The 6124-nt window shown below is 35.6% G+C and overlaps 1 pseudogene; it reads right to left on the reverse strand.

The window, feature by feature from the left end:
• On the reverse strand, nucleotides 1–3890 carry LOC107139686 (annotated as a pseudogene).
• Between the last annotated feature and the right edge of the window lie 2234 nt (nucleotides 3891–6124).

Below are 6124 nucleotides of genomic sequence, written 5' to 3' on the forward strand. Positions count from 1 at the left end.
TCAGTTTCTCTTCATCCTCACTAATGCTTCCCAGTATTTTATCAGCTGTTGCTGCTGTGTTTGTACTAAGGATTCTAAGTACTTGATAACAGTTTTAAAATCCCTCTCTCATTCTTTCTCAAATCTGTTTTAGAGATCTGTTCAAAATCTCTTTCCCCTTGTACTTTTGCCTCCTACTCTCATATTTCATTTTTAGCTTGCTGTATTTTATCTGGTTTGTTAGCAACCATCATTTTTGCCTCAGTTTCACATTTTTTTCAGCAAAGTAATCTGAGCATCTTACCATTTTTGCCAGCACTGCAATTTGATGGTCAAACATGACTTTCACTGCAGCAACAAGACGAAATAGTCACTAAGTAGTTCTGAAAACATATAAAAGTCAGCAAAAGCTTGTTCTTTTCCTCAACCTTTGCAAGCTGAGACAAAGCTCTAGATAAAGCAATACTGTCTTCAAAATTACCTAACATGGCAGCACTTTTAGCAACGGCAGCTGTGTTGGCTGAAAGTTATTTTCTCTGACAAACTAAGGCTTCAACACTGGCATGAAGTTTCCTAAGTTGCTGGTCTTGATTCTCAAATTGCCACTGCTTTTCTTCATACCATGCATCCAATTCATTCATCCTGATTGTCATTTTGTTGACAGCGTTGGCAGCCTAGTTCATCATCCTCAATATTCCTGCTTCACTTAGAGCCTATGTATTAACTGCTCTGGACAGCTCTGAACTTTCCAAGAAGTACCTTAAATCAGGATCCTGTAGTAAAGTTCGATGTTTTACTTTGAAGATACCATTCTAGAGCTGCTCTCCATTTTTCTGCAGACTCTGTGGATGATGAATCTTTATCATATACTTTAACCTTGATCATACCTACTATGTTCTTCTCCAGAGCAGGTGGCACAATATAAACAACATGTAAATACTTTCTTACTAATTTGCTATGCAAACCAAGAAAGTCACTGACTCTTCTTTTAATTGAAAATTCACTCTTACTAACATGGAAAGAGAAGTCTTTGTTGTTACTCTATATGCCATATAAGCATTTATGCCATCACCAACTTTCTCTGGATCTGACACACCCGGTATCTATATCAAAAATATGTCCATTTGCTGCTGCTTCAATCTCCTCCCAGGCTCTATTGAGATCACAGGAGCAGACATACCCTTTGATTCAATTCTAGGAGCAATGAGTGTAGTAGGGGTGACAGGTGTGACTGCATGAGAAGAGGATAGTTTCCCTTTCTCGATTGTCCAAAGAAACTTCTTCTATGGCTTCTATAAAAAGATCTAATGGGGCTGAGGTTGTGGCTCAGCAGTAGAACGCTTGCCTAGCATATGCAGAGTCCTGGGTTCAATCCTCAGCACCACATAAAAATAAATAAACAAAATAAAGGTATTTGTCCATCTACAATTAAAAACATATATATATATATGTTTTTAATTGTATTTTTTTTTTTAAAAAAAAGAGATCTTCTCTGTCATCATCTAGTATAACTTCTTCAGGTTTGGGGCTGTTGGAGTTTACCCTAATATCTTCTGCAGGAAGACTAGCTGGTTTTGGAGATGATGGGCTTGACTCTAGCAGGGAGACAGTGCTGGTGAACAAGTCTTCTCCATCCTCCAGCTCAAAGTCAGTGGGTTTCCTGACTTAAACTGCCTTTATTAGTACTCTTTATTATTTTCTTCCTTCTGCTAGCTTTGGGTTTAGTTTTTTCTTTTTCTTTGAAATGTACAGTTAGGTGGTTGATTTGATGTTTTTCTCTTTGAGTGTAGATATTTGAAGCTATAATTTTCCCCCCACCACTGTTTTCAGACTATTCCATAGGTATAAATACATTGTGGTTTTTTTTTTTTATTTGACCAAAAGAATTTTCTCATATCTGCTATGATTTCTTCTATAACTCCTGGTTAAGAGTATGTTGCTTAATTTCCATGTATTTGTGAGTTTTCCTTTTTCTTCTTTATTGATTTCTAGTTTTATTCCATTGTGACAGGAAAGACATTTGCATGATTTCAATTTTTCAAAAATATATATTTATTTTGTGACCTAACATGGTATATGTTCTGGAGAGTATTTTGTGTGAACTTAAGAAGAGTGTCTCATTCTGAGAAGAGTGTTGTTGGGTAGAATGGTTTTTTTTTTAATTTTTATTTTTGGTTGTTCAAAACATTACATAGTTCTTGACATATCATATTTCACACTTTGATTCAAGTGGGTTATGAACTCCCATTTTTTACCCCGTATACAGATTGCAGAATCACATCGATTACACATCCACTGTTTTACATATTGCCATACGGGTAGAATGTTTTGTACATGTCTCTTTTGATTAATAGTGTTCAGTTTGTCTGTTTATTTATTGATCTTCTACATGGCTATTCTACCCATTATTGAAAGTGGACTATTGAAATATCCAACTATTATATAACTATTTCTCCTTTTATGTCTGTCAGTGTTTACTTCATATATTTTGGGGTTATGATATTGGGTGCACATATGTTCATAGTTCTCTATCTTCTTAATACATCGAACCTTTATCAATACATAAGGTCCTTCATCTTCTGTAATTTTTCTTAGTCTATTTTTTTTCTGACAAAAATATGGCCACCCTATTCCACTTTTGGTTACTATTTGGTTGGAATATCTTTTTCTGTTCTTTTACTTTCAACCTCTTTGTGTGTGTTTGTATCTAAAGTGAGTCTCTTGTGCATAGTGTATTGATGCACTATTTTTTAATCATCCTTACAATCTTTGCATTTTAATCAGAGACTGTGAAATTTACATTTAAATAATTACTGATAAGGAAGGACTTAGTTCTGCCAATTAGCTATTTATTTTGTCTCAGATGGCTTTGGTGCTTTGAATCCTCTGATACTACCTTGTTTTGCAGTTAGTTTTTTTTGTTTTGTTTTGTTTTGTTTTTGTAGTGTACCATTTTGGTTCTCTGATTCTTTTCTGTGTATTTTTTAGTTATTTTCAGTTTCCGTGGTTTTAAAAGATTTATCCTTTTATTATTTCTAATGTCACTGGTTCTGTTTTTTAAATATTCTAATCTAGATTCTTAAATGGATTTTCTTTTTCATTGACAAGGTCATCCATATCAAAATGGTAAGAGGCAATAGAAGCTCATTAGCAGGCTGAGAAAATTGTGTTATTGCAATATATATTAGCAAATATATATAGCAAACTTGCAATCTCCAAAGGTTTTAGTGCATTACTTTAGACTTAAGGAACATTACAGTGTTTTCCCCTCTTTTCTATTCAGTTTACATCTGGAACTTACTTTCTAATAGTGAGCTTAGATTCTGGGTTTAGTTAGATAGGAATTTCCTTCAGCATCATTCCTAGATGAAATCAAAAATTTCCATCACTGATCTAGAAACCACTGAACTCACCATTTTTCTATCAGACTAATACAGAAAGACTGTGGCCAAGTTATATAAAGCTGCTTGAATTTTTGATCTTTGATGTTGGGGAAGACTTTTCATTAGTGGCTTCTAAGAGAAATGGGAAAATTAACTTACTGGAAAAAATACATTTCCAGCATGTTACTACTTCAGAGATTATATGTAGGGGCTAGATGTACAGATGTACATTTGTGAGAGGGAGGCAGAGAGATAAATAGGAGGGACTGAGATAGGAATAAAGATGGCTGCTCCCATTGCTTCTTCCACCTTAGCCCTACTGCAGTTGAGATGCATGGACATATCATAAAAATGAACTAAGGAAAGCTTGGCATCTGCCAACAGTCTTGGATGTTTAGAAAAGGATGGCTCCATTGGACTCTGGTTGGAATATAGAATTCGAGTGACTCCAGACTTGGGACTTGTGCAGTACTCTTGAGTCTTTCCTGGAACAGTGCTGATTAAAAGAGCCACAAAAGCTTCAGTCATTTCCCCCAGCTGTATTGACACTAGTTCCATTCATATAGCTTTCATCTTGTTTCCTTCCTTGTATATGTATGCAGCAAAAGTTGTGAAATAATAATTGGCTGATATGTCAAGGGTTGATTTTATGTCTACATCTATCATCTCTGGATGATGTCTGTACGTAGTTTTTCTAGAAACACTGAAAATCAGCAAGAGATTGCTTTGGGCCTGCTCCAGCCATCTTGCTCTTCTACAGACTCCTAGCCAATCACTCCTTCATTACTCTACCATTATCTGGAAGCTCCCTGCTTCCTTTGAATTTATACTGTGTTGCTACTAATTCTACATTATTATCTCATGTGATGATGATTTATAGGCTGTTCTCTGTAAAGGTAAATCCAACAGTTTTTTGTGTTCCTAAAATGTTTCTTCTCTCACCTGTTCTTTAACCTTTCTCTTTTCTCTGCTTGTTCTTTTCTTCTGTCCTTCTCTTGGCCACTCTCTCATTCTTCAGGTCTCAATCTGATTATTTCTTCCGGAAGGCCTTCCCAGACCCATTCCTTATTCTGTCAAAGACTGGGTTATTTTATACCCTGCTGTTTTACTACCTTTATTTCCATTAGCCTTCTCATACTTAATCCTGTGTAACACTAATCATATTTTATTTCCCTCACTTAAGTAGTAAGTCCCATGAAGGAAAATATATTATGTCTCACTCACCTCTGTCCCTAGTACCTGATACATGTTAGGAAAACAGTAGCATTTGTTGATTGAATGAAGATACACCTACATGAAGAAATCTGGGTTGTAAGTAAAATTTGTCAGTTAAAATTAACTTGGTCTTACCTCCTCTATCTGATATAACCAAAAACAAATACAGCAGTCAAAAATTGGTTAGAATTAGAAGATAAACTTCTTCCTAACAGGCTGAAATATGTGACTTTAGAAACTTAAGAACTAACTCATAATCAACATATTCCTCAGCACACACTCACCGCTGGGAACACAGGACTGGAAATAAAGTCAGTATGGGAGAAGTCTAGGTAGGGCCAGCTTTATAATGACCAATAATCTGCTCTCACAGAAAACAATATATAGCAAATATGTTTAAGATTTATATATGTCAGGTAAGGTTCTGTGCAAAGATGTAGATTGTAAGTTTAAATTCTTTTGAAGTACGGATGGGTTAAGATCATGGTGTCTGTAATCAAAATGCAAGTTTTGAAATCCAGCCAACTCAGTGTCCCTGAAGCAGTTAGGAAACCACTTTGGGCCTCCCTTTCTTCATCTGCAGAGTGATATATGATAGTAGTTCCCTCCTAGGGTTGTTGGGAGGACGAATTAAGTAAGCCCTGTAAAAAGCTTAGAACAATGCTTGTACATCATAAGTAGCTTATAAATAGTTGCTGACATTAACTGAAATTATGTCATCTAGTGAAATAAAAGTAAGTCTTAGGGTAAGTATTAGGGACCTGACTCATCTGGGAGAGGGTCCCAGATGACCATGGTGTGTGTTCTTCAGTGTGAACCCTGTGGGCAGGGCCATAAAGTCCCAGTTAACCTTAGGGAAGGGAGTGTGCGTGTGGGGGAGAGGTGCCTGTGGATATTTAAACATAAAAGGGCATTTTGTAAATCTGAGTTGAACTATTTTATATATAAACAGGGCTAAACAAATCTGTTCCCTTTTTGAGAAAAGGTACCTGTAACTATTTTCAAATGTTTATTTCTTTGTCAAGTGAATGATTTCCTACTCTACCTAAAGAATATGTTATAAAATGTATAGCTAGGAGTTTTGTGACCCTTTTTGGCACAATAGATATACTAAACGTGTCAGTCTGGGTCTCCCTTAATCTATTATTTTCCCCTGCCTCTCCTTCCCTGCATGCACACCAGTCTTCCCATATCAGACACAGATGGAGACATTTTTTAACTCACCCATGAAAACCATAGGTAGGTCAGCCTGGAAGTGAGACTGGGTAGAATAATAACCTCTTTTATCAAACCTAGCAATTCACATTCTCCTTTATCAAAAAAGTAGTCTAAAAGAAGAACAATGGTTAGGTTTTCTCCCTCCTTCATCGCTTTTTCCTTCTCAATACAGAGCAATTAGTGAATTTAAGATTTAAAAGATCAAGGGACCATTTTTCAAACCCATTCCACTCTCCCAAATTCAACCTCAATAATTATATATACTTCTTTATGTAACTGTGTTTAAAGTATTTTTTTTAAATCTTTTTTTTTTTTTTTTTTTAAGAGAG

The sequence above is a fragment of the Marmota marmota genome, unplaced genomic scaffold (genome assembly GCF_001458135.2).
Source record: "Marmota marmota marmota unplaced genomic scaffold, marMar, whole genome shotgun sequence".
NCBI classification, from domain to species: domain Eukaryota; kingdom Metazoa; phylum Chordata; class Mammalia; order Rodentia; family Sciuridae; genus Marmota; species Marmota marmota.